Below are 21,460 nucleotides of genomic sequence, written 5' to 3'. Positions count from 1 at the left end.
TAAATAGGCCAGGCTGTATCCAGATCCACTCCTTTTATGTTATGACTTCTTCATTCTTGTGCTCCTAATTTTGCTTACCTTCTTATTTAATTGGAATGGGTCAGCAAATAATTCTATCAAGTGGGATACGTGTGTCATTAATATATTTTATGAGGGATTTATCAGAAGACATATTTCTATTGCCTTCTCAAAATTGACTGAATCTAAGATTCTTGAGTCTAAAAACTGTTCATTGACAGAGAAAAAAGCACTGCTTTATTGTCTACTGACATTTAAGGTTACAAATGAGAAAGCGAGCTAAATTAATGTTTGTTTCCTTGAGGAAAACTTGTTTCTCTTATTTGGATCATAGTTGATTTTTATCTTTATCCTAGTTGTTTGCCTTTATCCAAAGGCCTAGATGTGTGTGTGTCATTTCTTTGACTTCACATAGAATATGCAGAAAATGCTCTTTTATCATAATTTTATGTCTTTTCTACTTTTTCCAGGGTTTCATTCAGAAATAATAATAATTTGCAAGTTGGCCATCTATATTTGTCTTTAGTGTCTATAGCCTTTCTTTTTTTTCATATTGGCTCTGCTTTCTGGAAGAAAATCACAGATTTGTCATTCATATCACTGCTGATTTTTTTTTTTCCCCAATTTATTTATTTTCAGAAAAACAGTATTCATTATTTTTTCACCACACCCAGTGCTCTATGCAAGCTGTGCCCTCTATAATACCCACCACCTGGTACCCCAACCTCCCACCCCCCCGCCACTTCAAACCCCTCAGATTGTTTTTCAGAGTCCATAGTCTCTCACGGTTCATCTCCCCTTCCAATTTACCCAAAAGCACATACCCTCCCCAATGTCCATAACCCTACCCCCCTTCTCCCAACCCCCCTCCCCCCAGCAACCCACAGTTTGTTTCGTGAGATTAAGAGTCACTTATGGTTTGTCTCCCTCCCTATCCCATCTTGTTTCATGCTGCTGTCTTTTAAGATTCTTTAAAATTCTCTATTATCTCATTTAAATCTATTTTAATCCCATGCTCCAACCTTTTAACCTCAATCTGTTCTCCCTTGATGGCTCTCTGCTGGTGTTTCACATAGACCATGTCTTTTTTCTTCATGTTGAATAATAACCTAACTGCTTCCCAAAATTTTTTTTCAGATCATGAAGGGATGATTTGTAGAAACATCTTCCTTTCCTTTTTTTCTCCAATGATATGCTAGATGAGTCATTGGCTGTTATTTGCTTTCATGGTCCCCACACTTCTCTCTTAACTGCTATTGTCTATCCTTCAAGAAAGGTGAGATCTAGTAATTCCCCATATTTATTTTCATACAGGGTGTTTCCACTTACTGATTTCCCTTCTCCAATCTAAAGTGCAAGGGCAAGTCAATGAGCTCATCTTCCAGATCCTTGACCAGTTTCTTCTGAGAAGCTTTTAGCTCGTGATAGTCCTCCTGCTGTTCTCCTGCCTTAGTTCTCTCATGCTACAATCCCAAACAATATGTGAAAATCGCTCATGCCGAGCTTGCTGTGCTTTACAAGTTTCCTTCCTCAGCCCTGGGCTTCACTCACTTCTTTATAAGCTATCTTTTTAAAAAATGTTTAATTTTTTTAGAGAGAGAGTGGGGAGAGGGGCAGAGAGAGAGAGAGAAAGAGAGAGAGAGAGAGAATCTTAAGCAAACTCCACACTCAGCATGGATCCCAAGACAGGGCTCCATCTCATGACCCTGAGATCATGACCTGAGCTAAAATCAAGAGTCAGATGCTCAACTGACTGAGTCACTCAGCTGCCTCATTCACTATTTTCTTCATAAAATGGAACTTTCCAGAAAGCACTCTGCCCAAGACTTGCCCTCTGCACCTCTTACATGAGTCCACCGCCCCCTACCCCACTCACTGCCTGCCTCTCTGCCTAATTGTGATCTCTCTCTGTCAAATAAATAAATAAAATCTTTAGGGGCACCTGAGTGGCCCAGTCGTTAAGCGGCTGCCTTCAGCTCAGGTCATGATCCCAGGGTCTTGGGATCGAGCCGCACATCAGGCTTCCTGCTCACCAAGAAGCCTGCTTCTCTCTATCCCACTTCCCCTGCTTGTGTTCCTTCTCTTGCTGTGTCTCTCTCCATTAAATAAATAAAATTTAAAACAATTAAAAAATAAAATGTGCATTTAAAAAAAAAAACAAAAAGAGGGGCACCTGGGTGGCTCAGTGGGTTAAGCCTCTGCCTTTGGCTCAGGTCCTGGGCCTTAGGTCTCTGCCTTAACGTTTAAAAAGTAGAAAATGAAGGATTGGAGAGTATACACACTGCTAAGTCTTGTGGGTAGAGTCCTAGTTCTTAAATTTGCAGGAGATAATATGGAAGGAAGGGAACATCTATTATTTCTTTAATCACACTATTTCATTACATTAAAGCAGGTCATGACACAAACTGGTCTCCTTTTTTCTGAAATAATTCCATTTGTGTTTTATATAGTAATGAGGCATTCCAATTCTTGATAATAAGTTGTCTATAAGTCTCAGTTTCTAATGCTTTGGATTTTCTCTTATTCTGCCTCTTCCTGAGTATTTTAGTAAGAATGTGGGAGAGACTATATTGGGAGTTACTTACCAAGCAACAGTCTGAACAATTCCGTAATGATCAATTTTTAGTAACCCTTTGGGAAAGATGGTTAAAATCATTGAGTCATTGGGCATTAATCTGTTAGAAAGCTTAAATGCCATATGGTCCATCTATCTGAGATACCGAAATGTGGTAGAAGAACTTATGCCCCAGCTCCAAAATCTGCAATTCTATTGAAGATCCTAAAATTTTCCTATTAGCCTCTGTATCTACCCCTGGCTATAGGTCAGGGGCGTATATGCAATGCTTCAGAGAATCTAGGTACTAATCCCTTTGCCAGCTTTCCTAAGAGAAGCTGATACAATCTGTCATATCTCAGCCTTTAGTCTCATCTTTCCATACCAGGAGTTGGATTCATGTTTCTACCCTCCTCCATCCCCATCCCAACTCCCAGCACTTCCAGGAACTCATGCCGAATCCTTAACAACGTGATTTCCCATCACATTTCCGTTTGCAATATTCGTATAATAAAGGGTAAGAAGACAAGTTGGGACAGTCATTGAGCTCAGTAGGGAAAGCAAGTGAAGTGACAGAATTTGTTTATCTGTATTCACCTTCTTCTTGTTCTCAGTTAGATGTGGTGGCACTAAGACTTTCAGGCTCTCTCTTTCTTTCTGTTTCTGTTATGTGCACAGACACACCACACCAAACATACATACACACACACACACACACACACACACACGTACATCCACACAAAGAAAGCATTAATCATTGGCTATTCCTGCCATGGCCTTGATTGTCTCATAAAAGCAGAATAAACCAGAGTCTCATAATGTCAAGTCCAGGGTCTATGGAATGTTCATCCATATTACACAGAAACCAAGAGCAATCCTGGCACAGTAAGAACAACAATGAAGACTCATGGGGAAAGACTTGGTGATCGAATACATTTGGTGAGTGTTGACTAAGCATGAATCATCCTTGTAAGCAGGAATTCTGAGGCTTTTTCCTGAGCTGATGTGCCCAAGAATCTCTAAAGCCATGGAAAAGTAAGAAGTATTTCCCACCTACTGAAACATGATTATTTCACAGTGTATACCCAGAGCAAGTTTTAGAAGCGTGGACTAAACACCTTCCCCACTTTTCCCCAGAGCTTCCAGATTTGGGGGCTATGGAGTCCTGACAGCTTATATTTAAAACCAGATTCCGCTCATCCCCATGTGGCCTCTGTTAAGTTGGTAAATCACTCTCAGCTTTAGTTTCCTTTCCCACAAGAATTTAAATAATAATGTGTTTCATGAGGTCATTGTGAGGATTAAATGATAAGTCCACTCAAGTGCCTAGCAGAAGGCCTGTCTCCTTTCCCGTAAAGATTCGTTTCTCATAAAACATTTTCAAAAATGACAATGAATTTGATGGACCCTACCCAAAAGGCACAGATCTCCAGCAACTGGCTGGTCCCCGAAGAAAATCTCCCATGGTCCCCCAAACCTCCGTAAGTTTGCCAAACTGCCCAAACACTTCATATATTGGACATTTATATCAGAGCATTGAGGACCGTGTAAAATGCAGAGGCTCTTGCGAAGTCATGAAAACGCTTAATGCTACTGTGTGAGTCAGCTTCTCAGATTAACATCTCCTAACCAACAAGGCCCCGAAGGAGAGCAGTGCTGAGAGATACAGTGTGTAAGGGCCTACCTTAGGGAGGCAGAGTTTGAATCCCTGCTCTACAGCTCACTGGTTGGGGATAGGACTGACTATTGTGTGAATATCTTAGTGCAATGCCTAATGCATTATAGGTACTTATTTAAAAGGATATATGTATCATTATTATTAGAAACTCATTAAGTGAGCAATGACTCGGGCCGGACACTGCGGGTACAGTTCTTACTCTCCTTACAGGGATGTGTTCACTAAGTCCAGCCATTGTTTATGTAATATTGGGTCCTCCAAGCCTTGGAAGTCACTCTAATCCGTGTTCTTCCATTCAGTGATCGAACCCGCTCCACCTAGTTCCCTAAAGGTTACCCAGGTTCTGCCGGACACCTAAATGATGAGGAAGATCTCTCCATTTTCCAAGATAGCTGATTCCAAGTTCAGAGGCTGTAATGGTCGAATGTCCTCTCTTAGGGGGAACGCAGGTATTCAACACTGCCAATTGTGCTTTATGAAAATAACTTCCAAGCACATTTCAAATAACCTTGACCCATGTTAAAATCACAGCCAGCATATTTTCCCCTGTCCTTTTTTAAACAGTAATTGATAGCTAAAATACTCCTCTTTACCTGCCATTCCTTTTGCCTGGTACCACTAGTGACCTCCGCCCACCTTTTGTTTCAAATAGAGCTGATGCCACAACATCTGGCATGATTAACTACAATGTCCGTTCGGCTGCTTGATTAACTGCAAAGTCCACTTGCCCTCCTGTGCTGCAAGGACTCCCTTCCCATTGTCATCACGGGGTACAGCCTTGGCAGTTTATGCTCATGTCAGCGGGGAGGTCCGCTCCCCTTGGGGACTGTTGGCTGTTTATTGCTGTCCAGCAGGAACAGCAGGAGGAGAGCTGCCTGTCCTTAGCTTCATCTGGGCCCTCATGGCCCGTGTCCAAAGGAGCCACAGGATTTCTGTTTTCCCCTCAGTGAGGGGTAGCAGAGATGGGATAGGCATGTTAAGGATCTTGGAAAATTCTTTCTTTTATATTTAGAAGGGACAGATTCAAGCTCCAGATTACTTGAGGTAAATTTTTTACCAGGATTAATGTGGGCAAATGCTCCACCTCTGCTCCTATCTTTTGCCTTCCCTACGCTCGGACTCAACCCCCACTTGGAGGTCAAGGACCCATTCCACCAAGTCTCTTTTTCTTCCCTGCCTTCCCCTCACTTTTCTGACAGTGGGTAGGCAAATCATTGGGTTGACTGAGAAGGCAAATGAGATGTTGGAGGAATGTCCAGTCTCATTTTAAAGCTATTATTTCAATGCTATTATTAGCTTCAGTGACTGGGTTCAAATTCTGGTTTTGTCCTTTGCTAACGGTGTGAATTGGGCCAAGTTAATTCCCAAATGACTCTGGAAGACAGGTGTTGATAACCCATTTAGAGAAGAGAAAACTGTGACTCAAAGACAGTGACTTAACTAAAATCAAAAAGCAAAAGTGTTTCCAAGGTAAGTTCTTAAGTCTGAGTCTAAAATCCATTCTCTGTTACTTGACCAAGCTCTCTGATCAATGAATAGATGCTGAATGAATTCATGCCAGTTGGCAGATAAGACTCTACCAGATCACCCATTCATGGATTTTCCTTGTCAGTGACAAGTTTTGCCAGTAGAGTTCTCTGTTCTTTTCAGTGATATTGACATAGGAACCAGCTCCCAAGGGGACTGAGTTTGAAAGCAAGGTCCATTTTGCCTACAGGTCAAGTTATATAACTTCTTTGAGCCTCAACTTTCTTATCTAAGAAGTGAAAAAATGACAGTTCTCCCATAGGTCGTGTCAGAATTAAAGCATGACGGCTAAGCAATTTATACAAGTACAAGTATTGTTGTCCTTGCCAAGATGCATCCAGTTCCTTGGGAGCAGGAGCTTCTGGGCCATCTGAGCTACCCTTTTGCCGGAATGGTAAGAGTGTGTAGAGGAAATGGTAGAGTCTCCACTTTCAGATTCCAGTAGAAAATGAGTAGTCTTCGTTCTTCTTGACACTCGGTCATTAAAAAAAAAAACCCTATTCCTGTTGCAGTGTGCAGAAAACAATGAGGAAACAACTAGTCTTTGAGGCAAGTCATTCATGAACATCCGTCAGTCCCAGGCAGGAGTGGGCAATCTGGGTTTTCTAGAATGAGAAAATTTGGCGGTTCAGCCTGGGCTTAGGAACAATGACGATTTCTGTCGATATAGTCAGTCGCAGATCATGTGTTCATTTGATAGCATTTTTGATCGATGGATTGTCTTCCTCTATTACTCTACCATCATTATTCATTGATTTTTTTCCCCCCAGTGATGTTGATATAAGAAACATCTAAATTGTTCCAGGTTCTACAGCTAGAGTAGTGAACAAAACCAATGAGACCCTCACCTCATGGAATAGACCTTCTAGCAGAGGAAGGTAAACAATAAATAATCAAGCAAATGAATGGTAAAGTCATTTCAAGTCATAAGAAGTGTTACCAAAAAAATAAGATACAATAAGATGGTGGCACTGAAAGAGATTGGTTCAAAAGATCCTTCAGATCAGGTAGTAGGAAAAGGCATTCTGAAGAGATGAGACTTGGATGACAAGAAGGAATTAACCAGTGAGCTGGTGATTCACCATTTACCCCCATCCATGCCCTATTCTTCCCTGATTCCTTCCCAACTAGTCTGCAAAGGAATTTGGCCAAAGGAGACACGAAGGGGCAGGAGGAGGGAGAGTTGGGACACGGCATCTCCTGCTTTTTCCTTTCTTAGCACCTGAGTGTTTAAGGGGAGACTGTGGCCCTCCCCAGCTGTGGCTCCCCTGGGGTGCCACCCATAGCTCCAGCTCTGTGACTGGGAGTCTCTCGTCCTAGCCTCAGTCCTCTGGCCTTAGAGGGGACCAATGGTTTCTCGCTTCTGCTTGCTCCTTGGTTTCTCAGTTTTCCAAGTTGTCCCTTAAGCGTACCCACACATCTATCCCTTCATTATAATCTTTGCATTAAGAAATTTGGGGTGAGGATTGCCTGGGTGGCTCAGTGGGTTAAGCCTCTGCCTTCGCCTCAGGTCGTGATCTCAGGGTGCTGGGATCGAGCCCCCCCCATCGGGCTCTCTGCTCAGCAGGGAGCCCGTTTCCTTTCTCTCTCTGCCTGCTTCTCTGCCTGCTTGTGATCTCTCTCTCTGTGTCAAATAAATAAAATAAAATCTTAAAAAAAAAAAAGAAAGAAATTCAGGGTGAAATTTGCTCCTTGCTGGAATCTAAACCCATATACCTTGTGGAGATGAAGGGGCCAAGCATTCGAGGCAGAGAGAACACCATTATGTTATGGACAAAATAGAAGAGGATGATACTATTCTTCATGTGATTTTTAAAATAGATTAGAAGCACGGTTACATGTTAAATCTTCATTTAAGTCCCATGACCACACAAAAATTTTGGGTGGGTATTATTCCCATTTTACAAACTGGGAACCTGGAAATTTGAGAGATAAATGACTTGCCACAGTGTGACATGGATGGTCAATATGAGAGCCTTATCTCCAATACAGGTGTCTGGCTTCAAGTTCAGGTTCTTTTCCCCCTCATCTGTCCCTTAGCAGGCAGATGAACCAGGGAATCCAGGAGCATTTCTCAAGGACCAGGCTACTATCTTCAGGGGCAGCTCACAGAGCCTGTCACACTTAACTAATTGCCAGCCAGAATCTTGGTTTCAGTCATAGAGTCACTTGAAGCTTCAGAACTCCAAAACCTCCTCCCAGGATCAGAAGTGATGAGGACAATCATCAAGTCTCACAGTGACAGCCACATAATTAAGGTCTTCAAGTTGATACCTCGGTTCCAGAGTATATGCATTCCTCCCCTTACTCAAAACATTTCTTTCTCCTAAAGACATGAAAGTAGCCACAAATAATCAATTTTAAACAAACTGGAGAAGCTAGATATTTATTAGAATCATTTGATAAGAAAAACATATTAATAGAATTATTTTGATATGCAAATAACTAGTGCCTACTTAGTGAGTTTTGAAGTTGAGAATTTTGTATAAATGGTTCTCCTAAAGTGCACACGCCATCCTTGTCACAATGCAGCCTTTATGAGCGATTTCATGTAAATCTCGGGCTAGCAGAATTTATTCTTAAAAGTGGAGTAAACCACAGAAAAACCCAATCTCCGGCAGTAGATCATTGCTTCCAAGACGTCCACAAGCCACTTTGCTCATTAACTTATCATTCGAGCTTAAAATATCTCCAGGCACCTCTGCGATACCCCCATAGTTAGTCCTCTGGGGGTTTCCAAGCCAGATTGAACATCTGGATTTTGCAGCGAATCCTAAAGGTCACCAGATTCAGAGTGGTAGAAGTAGATGGATAGATGGGCATATGACACCAAGACAAACAGCTCCTGCTGGCCCAGGCCAGCCTCTGGAAGTTTCCACACATTGAGATAGATGCATTGTTATGTGGATTGATTGTTAGATGGCTTTGGAAAAAATCATCGTTTCCTTTTCTTTCTCTCCCATTTGGCATTTTGGAGCCTGCTGTCAGGATTCACACCGATTTTTGGCTTGGGTTTCTAGAGGTTTTTTTTTTTTTTCCCCTACTACGGTTGAGCTTAAAGAAAAATAGCGCAAAGAAATTGTTAAGAAGAAAGGAAATCATGCTCCAGATGGTTTTGAAGAACTCGAAATTGACCCAGAGCCCAAGAAAAGGCCTTTTATTTATAGAACATTGAGGAAAGCGGTATTCCTTTTATTTGGTCATAAAAGCTACAACTGAAACTGCTCTGAACATCCCTAAGAATGCACTCCAACGTGTGTGTGTGTGTGTGTGTGTGTGCGTGTATCTGTGAAGAGATGATACATATATACACATATATAACCACTCCTAGAAATCTCATAGAATCTGTGAAGAATACCGACTTACAATCTTTGATTTTGCTTTCCCCAACGATAAAGGGCATCTCAAAACACTGAGAAATGATAGAACTCAGTCTCGCAGTGGTAAAAAGTTTCTGACAGATCCACTTTGGAAAACACAGACTTTCCCTCGTGGTATTTAAAATACAGAATTGTTGGGGCTCCTGGGTGGCTCAGTCGTTAAGCATCTGCCTTTGGCTTGGGTCATGATCTCAGGGTTCTGGGATCGAGTCCCGCATCTGGCTCTGTGCTCAGCGGGAAGCCTGCTTCTCTCTCTCCCACTTCCCCTGCTTGTGTTCCCTCTCTCGCTGTGTCTATCTCTGTCAAATAAATAAATAAATAAAAATCTTTTTAAAAAAAGAAATAAAAATAAAAATAAGAAACAATAAGAATTGTTGAATCCTTACATGGCATACCTGAAAGTAATTTACCACTGTATGTATCTCTACTGGAATTAACACTTAAAAATTTTTAAAAATAAGAAAAGAAGAAATAAAAATAGGTCCAGGCAGATGAAGTCCTGGGCAATGTGGGAATACAGGAAAGGAGAGTCCGGCAGGTGGTGGGCAGCTGAGGAGGCTACAGCTGTGATGCCTTCATGGTTACAGGTCATGGAAACTATATTCAAGTAAGTGTTGGCAAAACAATAAGGAAAAAGGATTGATTATTAGGCTTCTGGGGCAATAAAGGAAGCAAGGCAATGTGGAAGGGCTAGGGCCTGGGATGTGGGACTCAGCACAGTCCCGAGTGCCAATCCATTCCTCCTTTACACCAGCCCCTCTGCTTTTGACTCCACCGTGCACACAAATTTTCTCCTGAAGGCAGAGAATGTGCTCATAGTTGGTGTCTAAGCACCAAAGGCACATCGCCCTCCTGTTGGTTCCAGTTAGAATAAACCTCAGAGAAGCAATCTGACCAGTGCAGCTTGGATCACATATTTTTCCCTTCACCAGTCACTGGGGCCAAGTCGATCATGCTGCCCAGCCTGCTTCCCCAGAATCAGAGTCTGCGCAAAAATAAGTAGCAGTGGAAGCAGGGGCAGCTAAGGGAGACAGCAGGGGCAGTGCCCCGCACGGATGAATACGATGTCTACCAGGCAGGGACTGCAGGCTAAACCCATTGGGATGCCTTGTGTTCACCACACTTACTATCCCAAATAATAGATATCAAAGATGGGACACACGTTTTAAAGTTGGGGACATCTCATTGCATTTTGGGTGGCGTGCGAAGAGCTCACCCCAGCCTGCAGACACTACAAGAGGTGGCATGTCACCTCCCAGCCTGGGGACACTGGTGTCCCTCCTCTGTACAATCACACGGATCTTTTTCCAGGTCCCGGAGCACAGCAGGCTCTTTCCCTCCTGTGCAGTTAACACATTTTATACCTTCTTCCTAGAAAGGCTTCTCCCTTGCTGCTCACACGGTTGAGACCTTGTCGAACTTCAGGGCTCCTGTCTTCGGAGAAATCTTCCCTGAACCCTCTGTTTAAGTAAGCCTTGCTTTGAAATTTATCAGAGCACTTCGTTTAGTTTTTATGCTGCTTCGTCAGGCTGGGTCCGAATATTGATTTGCTCGTGTCCTTGTTCATTGGGCCTGATAGACGGTAAGCGTAGTAAGGGGTAGGTGCCATGTCTGGTTCTCTCATTGCTGCATTCCCAGCATCGGTGAATGTTCCCACCCGTAGTAGGGGCTCATAAGTATTCACCGAATGAAGAGATGAATGATGGAGATGGATATATTGGCCAGTGCAATGTAGCAGCAAGCAAGGAATAAAAAGGGAAAATGAAATCCAGCCCCAAACAGGGGAAGCAGGATTCTGAGTGGATCCTGATGGGCAGTGCAGGACACACGCCGGGCTCCTTTGCTTACAACACCAGGGGGCGCCATTTGCATAGACTACAAGGATACTGGGGGGCCCAGATCATATCCTCCCTCAGTTTGGTCCATGCCACCTTAGGAACAAATAAATCCCATCTAGAAAGTCACACACCTTCTGAGCTGTTTCAAACTGGAGATCAGTGCTTAAATCATCTGTGGTGAAGGACTGGTTTTGTATGATGATTTCCAAACTGTTGCTCACCAAAACTTTTATAAACTAAAACAAAAATGAATTGCTAAAAAAGAAAGAAACAGAAGACATGCAAGATAAAAATCCCAAACTCGTAAATAGGTTGAACAGACATAAAATCAATCTGTCCTATTATTATAAAAATATACAAACACTTTTAATTTCTGTAATTAGCTTATTGCAGACCCACACTGGTTTATAGATCAAAACGGGTCTTCGAGCCAGGCTCAAGCATCGATGCTTTCGGGGACTCAAGTCCAAGTGAAAGACGAGGCACAAGGCCACATGCGGGTTAACCCCCTGCATGGAATTTTCCCAGTCACCCTGTGAGAAGAGTAGGATGAAAAGTGAGTTGTAAGGGCAGGGCCAGATACTGTTTTTATTAAATTTTAGAATGTATTCACCATGTGGTTCTTTTGCATTAATTTTGACCTCTAAAAACTATGATGTTAAATAATATTTTCTTGATTACTGAGTTTTTAGTGTCCCCTGCAATTTTTTGTCCAAAAGGGAAGTCTTTATTTTTTTATTATTATTATTTTTAAAGATTTTATTTATTTGACAGAGAGAGAGAAACAGGGAGAGAGGGAACACAAGCAGGGGGAGTGGGAGAGGGAGAAGCAGGCTTCCCACCGAGCAGGGAGCCCAATGTGGGGCTCGATCCCAGGACGCTGGGATCATGCCCTGAGCCGAAGGCAGATGACTAGTGACTGAGCCACCCAGGCGCCCCAAAGCAAAGTCTTTATTCACCTCTCCCCGGTCCTGGCCTGGAGGAAGGGCAAAAGACTTACTGTTGTATATACAGAAAACTAGGCTAAAAGAGCTTAATAGTTCAGTGAGTAAGTCAGGAGCAGTGAGCAGGCGCCGGGGGCGAGAAGAACTTGAATATGAGGTCAAGGAATAGGGATTTTATCCGGAGTTACTGGGGCATTCTAGAAGTGACACAGTCAGAGTTAACATTTGGAAAGTTCACTCTGAGTGCAAGAGGGTGATTCGGTAGACTGGAGTGGGCCGAACTGGAGAGGGTGCCCTGTTAACAGAAGGTTGCAGCAATCCAGGGGAAAGACGAGTAAGAAAGTGGAGATTTGGAAGGGTTCCTATACTGGCATTTTCAGGTGCAAGAGAAGAATGAAATCAGCCTGCTACTCCCCATCCATGCCCCGCTGTGCTCACGAGGATAAGGAAAGACACAGCACAGGTCCACTGGAGAAACCAAGCAATATATAACCGCACACGGGGAGGGATAAGGAGGAAAACAGTGAGAATCTGGAGTGTGGAAAACGGGTGCAAGGAGACATGGCAATATAAGAAACTGGTAAAGGAGAGAGCAGAAGGCAGGCAGCATCTGCGTGCTCAAGGACAGGAGGAAGGAGGAAGGCGGGAGTAGGCGGAAACAGCAGTCAGATTCGCAGCAGCACTAAAATTGTCCCTGCCACTTGGCAGGAGTCAGTTCAGATGTCCCAGATCCAAGAGCCAGGCTCTTTTTCTCATTCATGCAACTGCACAAGGAACAAGTCGTTGAGACTCGTGGACCCAAGGATCCCTTGGTAAATATCACTTCTATCCTCCGGGGTGTTTTAAGTCCTCGAAGCTTTGTTTATCAAAGTGATGACAATGACAAAGGGTTATTTCTGCCCGAGTGAACTATAAGAAATTTCGTCTGTCTGATAAAAAAAAAAAAGTTTCTAAAGCACAGTTCAAACATGTGCCATGCCGTTTAAGAAAAATTTATTTAGAATTGAAATTAACACATAAATGGATACTATGATTCAATCTTTAGAGACCCAAAATGGTACTGTTTCCCTTATTGACTATTTTTATAATGGAAAAATGAGGCTCCCGATACTATGGACAACTTCACAATCCTCTCAACTTTCTCCACCCAGTTGTGTATTTATTTTTGTATTTGTTGTGCACATGCATTATGCAGTTGTTGATTTAAAAATCCTAGAGGGCAGAAAGGGAAGGAATTATTATTCTCATTTTGCAGAAGTGAAAACTGAGGCCCAGAGCTCTGCCAAGATTTGCCCAAGGTCACACATTTGCTAATTATCAGAGCTGAGCCAGGAACCCAGCTGTCTTAACAAACAACATTCTTTCCACCATTCCACTCTAAGTAGCCTGTGTTGTGTGGCTTTTCTGGAAATGCAGCCTGATGACCATTTCATCATATTCTCCCAAAGATCTGCTCACGGATCATTGTGAACCACACTCCAAGTGTCTCCTGCAGGAGGTGATGGCAGAGCCATGAGCTTGGAGTCAAAAGGCTTAGATGCTCCCACAGGGTGACCTACCAACCCCATGGTCTCAGGCAAAATATTGAACCCTGGGAGTCTGTTTCCTTAACTGAAAACTGGTGGCAGCTGTCCCTATTTGTTGTAAGGTATTATTGTCCAGCAGGAAGGGGAGGGACAGAGGGATGGGACACAGGGTCCAGCAGATGCTACTGGAGAAAAAACAGAGAAAGAATCCCAGGGTATTTGGGGTCCCTAAGGGGGATCAGACCCGACTAGGATGTATGAACACAGAAGAGGGCATGGAGAAATAAGTTAGAATTAGTATGAGTCCTGTAAGTGTCTGGAGGACAGAAGAAAAGTTCACTCCTGGAGCACTCACTATGTGCCAAGGACTGTGCTAGATCCTTTGGGGGTACACTATTGTTTCCATGACTGTTTTTGACCACATCCTATGTGTTGAGCACTGTTGCAGGTATTGGGGACACCCAAGGGAGGAAATAGAGATCTGATGGCCCCGGAGGCTTACCTCTTCCCTTTAATGGCTTAATGAGAGTAAGCTCACTGGGACCAAGGCAGACTTTCTAATGAGGACAGTTCTCTACCAGGTTGCCCACTCCACACCGTGAAAACTCTCTAGAACTTCAAGGCAGCTTTCTTTCCACCAGAGGCACGGTGCACCTGACCTTGGCACCGTGCTCTGGGATAATGAACCTTGAATGATCATGTATATTCAATTCTCCTTCTGTTTGTAATTTTCCCCAGCATGCACCAGTTTGTATCACAGGATATTGGTGGCTCTCAGTGCCTTTACTGCAGAACACAAAGACACTAATCTCATGAAACTAACATTCCTGTGGACGAGGTGGACAGTGAACAATGAAATAAAATAGACTCTGTCATTGACTCCTTCCAACTTGACCACAAGTGTTCAGGTTGAATCCCGCAGGAAACCCGGGTCTCACACCCAAACATGGCTGACACTCTCACCTGGGTGTGTGTTCTCAGCTACTCTTGTGCCTTTGATGACCACCTACAGGCTTGATGAATCCTCTAAGGCTTTATCAGCAACAATGTCTCCCTTCTGAGCACCAGGCTCATCCCTTCCACTGCTCCCTTTTGAGCACCAGACTCATCCCTTCCACTGCTTCCCAGAAGTCTCCCCATGTGTTCAAGAAGCTCTGTACATACCTCCTTCTTTACCATCTTCAGGCTTCCCTGACACAGGCACCATCCATTTTGCCATCCAGGCTATGAACCAGGGAACAGTCAGCCTCCATCTTGTCCTCATCATCTTCCTACCACCAGTCTGTCACCGTGACCTGTGGAGCCCCGCATTTCTGGTCTCTTCCTGTCTCTCTTTCTCAGCCCCGTCTGCCTTAGATCCAGCCCCAAGATCTGAGGTCATGCTTGCCGTAGTTTGCTAACCACTCCTCTTGCAGTGACCCTTCTCTCCAGTCCTCCCTCCACCTGCACCACAGCGGTCTCCTCAGAGGACACACAGAAGCAGATTGCTCTCCAGCTTCCAAGAGCTTGTAGGAAATGGGCCCAACTCCCAAATGTATCTTGGCTTTCCCTCTCCCATCTCCCTTCTGGCTCCTCTCCCTAGAATTGTCCTATGCTCTGACCCCACCAAACTTCTCACCAAATCTCCAAACACAACTTGCCATTTGTGATAGCCAAGCCTGTAGACCCTTCCTAGGCGCCCTGACCCCTCACCAGCCTGAAGATCCCAGCCCTCTACCAAGATGCACCTGCATGTGGCTTCTTTTAAAATGCCTTTCCTGGGGAAAAAAATAAAATAAAATAAAATAAAATGCCTTTCCTGGGGCACCTGGGTGGCTCAGTCATTAAGCATCTGCCTTCATGTTCCCAGGGTTCTGGGATGGAGCCCTGCATTGAGTTCTCTGCTCCACAGAAAGCCTGCTTCTCCCTCTCCCACTCACCCTGCTTGTATTCTCTCTCTCGCTCTCTCTCTCTCTCTCTGTGTCAAACAAACAAATAAAATCCAAATAAATAAATAAATAAATAAAAATAAATGCCTTCCCAACCTCCCCCACCTAGAGTCTGGGTTCTCCAAACACTTAGAAAGATATATCTTAATAGTTTTTTTTTTCTATATGCCTATTTTCCCTCTAGACTGTGAACATCTTAAAGAGCTCTTTGTATGCTTAAGACTTAGAAATTGGTATGTAATATTAATAAAAATAACAATAAATGATCTATCATTGTCTAGCACTTACAGTGTTCCCAGCAGTAAGTTTGTGTCTATGAATGTGTCTTCACAATGTTCACAAGAATCCTCTGAGGTAACTGTTATCATTTTTCCCATTGTACAGATGAAGAAATGGAAGAAAATATTTTAACCGTCTAGGCAAATATCATATAGCTAGTATGTGGCAAACCTGGATTTTGAACTTCGGACCAGAATCCTTGGTCTTTACCACTAAGTTGACTGCATTGCACAGGGCACTCCGCAAACTTTGGTTGTGGCTGGCTGACAGATTGGAGCTCATCTAACCCTGACCACTTTCAGAAGTTACCTTCTCTGGATACTCTCACACTGTGGGTGGGGCTTCAACATATGGATTTGGGGAGTGGGGGGAGCATAATTCAGTTCATAATGCTTCTCTGATCCAGGAAGTGGGCATAATAGACTATTTGGGAAAACAAAGTACAATTCAATGAGGATATATATAGATATGTATATGCATGTATATATATACACACATATATAAATATATATGATATTTATATACTATGAGCTATATAATATATAATGATTTAATGTATTTATATATACATATTTTACATATATTTAATACACCTTTATAAGGAGTGGATATTTGGCTTTAAATAGATTAGTTTCTTGGATTTTATCTCCTTACTTTTGTGGCCTGTCCACTAGCAGGTGACGAAATAACTCAGGTACTGACTCCTCATCCAGTCTTCTTCCAGACCAAACAGGGTTGTTGGTCTGTGGGAAGTGTCTGGCTTGTTCAAATCCACAAACATTTTCCCTGAAAGTACTTAAACGTTTCAGGGACAATGCTAAACCCACATGGGGCAGGGAAAGGGGGCAAAGGTATTCAGCTCCACACCAGTGCTACTGTCTAGTTTAATGGTATTTTGGCTAAATGGAGCACAGGTTCAATAAGAAGAAAATGACCAACCTAACGTCGGATGCTAGGAGTCAATATAGAGAGAAAAGGAAGGGCAGATGAGAAGAAAAGCTGGAGATCTTCCCTCCTGCACTCCCTCTTTTGCCACTGCCCTCCACAAAAAGAGGAACGGGCATAAAACCATCTAATAGGCAAAGAAAGATTTGTATAATTTCCTAATAAAATGGTAAAGGTTGGCCTGACTCTAGTCAGCTGAGTGTTCTCGCCCCGCTGTTGGCCAGGCTCATAAGGAAAGCATTGCACCAAGGAAGTTCGGGCATGAATTTTATCCCTCCCCAAACAGTTCTGAGCAATAGAAGGGGAGGCATTACTATGAAGTTTTAAAACTCGTACTACTTTGAAATGATCACGTAAGAACTGTCACAGGGGAATGCAGCAAGACTGCGATTTCTCCTTGTTTTACACCACAGGACTGAAAAGGGAGTTGAAGGAGATTAATTACATTCCCTGCTAATCAATGCAAAGACATATTTTTCTGCTTCTCCATCTCATAATTTTTATTTCATCTAGTTTGGGCTTTTTTAGGGTTGCCAGATGTCCCAGTTTCAGTGGGACAATCCTGCGTTTTGAAGGTACGTCCCATCTGCTCTTGAAAATATTTCTGTTCACTGCTCTCCCGTGGACTGTAGGGTTTTTAGAGCCGCCAGCCAGAGTACGGCTGCTGGAGAGAGGATGATAAATTATTGTAACACTCTAAAAAAAAATTACTCGCATCCACCAGCACCCCACCTTAGCGATGCTGTGAATTAATTCTGCGGGAATCTTTGTCATGAAAGGTGAATCTCTAAGGTGCCCTATGGGAATCTGAAGCTCTTTCCACAGTGGCTCAGAGAAGATAGAAGATGTAAGCAGGGCGGGATAGGATGCAGGCAATGATTCCTGGACTTGCCTTTGGAACACCTGTCTCTGCCATTTTCACCAGAAGAGTAACTTTGGGCAGTTAGTGAAGAGAAGCAACTATATTTTGAGCACCTATGGCCTACCTGACTTGAGTTCAAGTATCTGATGCAGTTCTAAAATAATATTGGATTGCATCAGTTCATACCCATTTTATAGGTGAGAATGTTGCTCAGGTGCACACAAATCCAGAAATCCACAGTGTCAAACCCCATGCTCTTTCATGCTCTTTTCCTTACAGATGACCCATTCTCTTTGTCTATTAAGCAGGGATAATGATAACCTATACCTTGCCAACTATGAATCAGAAGTTGGTGAACAGATTCTCTAAAGGTCTCCTCCAGAGCTCCTATAAGCTGGGTGTGGGAACTTGTTGGCTAAGGCCTTGTCTGTGAGACACTTGAAAAAGGCAAGTTCAACCAAGCAAAGCTTCTTAGTGTTGGTCTAAGTCCTTTTGAACTTGACCTCAGACTGGATGTCAAGGCCGGCACTATCCGAGATAAGCTTGCCATGTCAGGGCAATGAAACCACCTTCTCTTCATCTTTTGTACTCTTTCATCCCTCATGTCTCCTCACTGAGGCATTGAAACCGCGCTTTAATTCTGCTATCACCAGAGCTCAGCCACTCACGACATTATGAACAGCTGTCGTAACTTACCCAGAGGAAGCTTAGCCTATTTATTTTAACAGAGCAAGTCTCTAACCGCAGAGGCCAGGCTGGGCAAACACAGAGAGTGGTTGCTGTCCCAGGTAAATCCTAGGAGAGAGGCATCACAGGGAAAGCCATGTCACCACAAGAGAATGTTCTGGAATCCTGTGGGAAAGGCACGGGATGATTTCCCTAATATGCACTGCATGGTTTCCATCACACCAATAGCTGGATGTTTTTGCCAGGCCCATGGCTTTCTTATTGTCATCCTCGCTAGAAAAGCCTCAATGGAAAGAGAGTCAATAATCTTCAATGTGGGCCTTTGTCAGTGTATCTAAGGAACAAATGTGCAAGTGGCAGAGAGATCCTAAAATACCGCTAGCACGTCAGCTGTCATCACTTTGGATGTCTTGCTGGCAGTGCATCACACAGCCTACTCATTTTCTTGTTTTCCTCCTCCTGCCCTTCAGAAGGCATTTTCTCCCAGGAACGATGAGTATCTTTTTCTTAGATTTCAGTTCCTTGTATTATCCTTCCATACCTCCCTCCGTCCTTTGTGTGGGGTTAAGAGTTTTTACCTCGCAGGTGGTAGAAGTGCTTCAGGGGGTCAGTAAAGCCCTTGCAATTTTTCCTAAAGCCCAGTCCACAGGCACATTCCATCAGAGTCTCCAAGGACCTTTAAGACATGGAAGTGCTTAAGAGCGAATGCCCTACTATATCCCTTTCCCTGGGGTTGTAGGGCCAAACACACCAGTCTAGGTGGGAATTAGGAATCCCAACCCATGTTCTATTGATGGAGAGAAGAAAAAAATTATTTCTAATCCTAATTCCTATATTACAACAAGGAAATGCCTAGAGCACCAGATGCCTCTGTTTCTCAGCTATAAAATGGGCTCAGTCTGTCTCTCACGGACTCCACGGCCCTTTGTTCCCCACGAGCCGGGTATCCAGGGCCCTGGACTTTCTTTCCGGTTCTGCATACGCCACACCCTCATGGTCTTGGATGATGTCACATGTGGTTTCTCTACTCCTGACCTTTATTACTAGGCCCACCCCCTGCACAATAGTGTTGCATTTACATGCGGGCGTTTCCTCTGTGTGCAGTGTCCTGGGGAGTGGTAGCCATGGCTTCCTCATTCCGCACCAGCGGCCAGTGGTGGAGATGAAGGAAGGAAGGGACTCATCGAGTTGTTGGTAGGGTTCAGTGCATCTGAATGCCCACACACCCCGCCACCTTGCTATAGAAAGAACGAACGAATGAGACCAGCATGGCATGTGTTTCTAATGGCACAGCGAGGGCAGGGCTATGTAGGCAACCTCACTGTCTTCCGGCTCCTAGTGTGTAGGACAGCTTATTAAAAACACACAATTCTCACATGAAAAAATGTTCATCATCACTAGCCATCAGGGAGATTCAAATTAAAACCACATTGAGATATCACCTTACACAAGTTAGAATGGCCAAAATTAGCAAGACAGGAAACAACATGTGTTGGAGGGGAAGTGGAGAAAGGGGAACCCTTTTACACTGTTGGTGGGAATGCAAGTTGGTGCAGCCTCTTTGGAGAACAGTGTGGAGATTCCTCAAGAAATTAAAAATAGAACTTCCCTATGACCCTGCCATTGCACTACTGGGTATTTACCCCAAAGATACAGATGTAGTGAAAAGAAGGGCCATCTGTACCCCAGTGTTTATAGCAGCAATGGCCACGGTCGCCAAACTGTGGAAAGAACCAAGATGCCCTTCAGTGGATGAATGGATAAGGAAGATGTGGTCCATATACACTATGGAGTATTATGCCTCCATCAGAAAGGACGAATACCCAACTTTTGTAGCAACATGGACGGGACTGGAAGAGATTATGCTGAGTGAAATAAGTCAAACAGAGAGAGTCAATTATCATATGGTTTCACTTATTTGTGGAGCATAACAAATAGCATGGAGGACATGGGGAGATAGAGAGGAGAAAGGAGTTGGGGGAAATTGGAAGGGGAGGTGAATCATGAGAGACTATGGACTCTGAAAAACAATCTGAGGGTTTTGAAGAGGTGGGGGGTGAAAGGTCGGGGTACCAGGTGGTGGGTATTATAGAGGGCACGGATTTCATGGAGCACTGGGTGTGGTGCAAAATAATGAATACTGTTATGCTGAAAATAAAAAATAAATTAACAAAACAAAACAAAAAAACCCCACACAATTCTAAGCACTGCCAGTGGAGATTCTAATCCCACTGGGATTAGAAAAGTGCACCCAAAAGGGCACTTTTAATACATTCCCAGGTGGTTCAGCAAGGTTTGGTGTGCCAAGGGCATTGGGGACAGACATTTGTGCAGGGAGAGACAACTATCTTTCCTTAGATAGAAAAGGGTCCCAAGAGGTAAGGAGTCATTAGATTTCCTCGACTGTCCTCTGGATGGCGCTGTGCAGAAGCATCTGTGAAATAGCAGGTGGCTGTCTGGGCTCTGGAAAATTCCATCCTTGGGGCTGGCCCCCAGGTGGGTCTTCTGGTGTGGGCTCAAGATTGCCAAGACCAGTGGTTCATATGAGGCAATGTCTGGCAAGTATGAGGTTCTCATCCAGATTTCTCTGGAGAGAGCCTTGTTTCAAAGACAGGAACAAGAGTCTGGGTGCCCCCGGTGCTTATCACTTCTCACACAAAGAAAGGAGTTCAGAATGGCTGGGATAAGGGGTTTAGTTACTTTTCCCTCTTTGACTGTTATTTTTAATTACAGAAGCAGTGCATGCTTTTGTAGATTATTTTAAAAAGCATATAAACAAAAAGAAATGTTTAAAAGTCACCTGAAATCACACCACCCACAGATAACCACTGTTAACATTTAGAGCATATCCTTAAAAGGATACTGTTTGGTAACTTGCTTTTTGTAACTTAACAATATAGCAAGAACATTTTCTGGGCTAGCAACCACATATAAATCATTTTTAATGTTACATAATATTATAGTATTTCATTTATAGATGGACCACTGTTTATTTAACCAATTAAATTTATTGTGGGCATTAAAGTTCTTCACATGTGCATTCTCTCTCTCTTTCTCTCTCTCTCTCTCTGTTTCTCTTTCTGTCTCTGTGTCTCTTTGTCTCTCTGTCTCTGCTTTTCCTCGGTCCTGCTTCCTCCCCTCTCCATTTCCTTCTTCATACTCATCCTCCCTCCCTTTTTAAGTATCTTTGGATTTTAAGGGCAACTCTACTGTCACGTTGTTACTGTTACCCACTGCCACTTGCTTAGAGTTTGTCCAGTGATTTCATAAAGTATAAATTCCTAGAAATAGTAT

This window comes from Neovison vison, chromosome 4 (assembly GCF_020171115.1).
Source record: "Neovison vison isolate M4711 chromosome 4, ASM_NN_V1, whole genome shotgun sequence".
In the NCBI taxonomy this organism is placed as follows: Eukaryota; Metazoa; Chordata; class Mammalia; order Carnivora; family Mustelidae; genus Neogale; species Neogale vison.
This window is presented reverse-complemented; position numbering follows the sequence as displayed.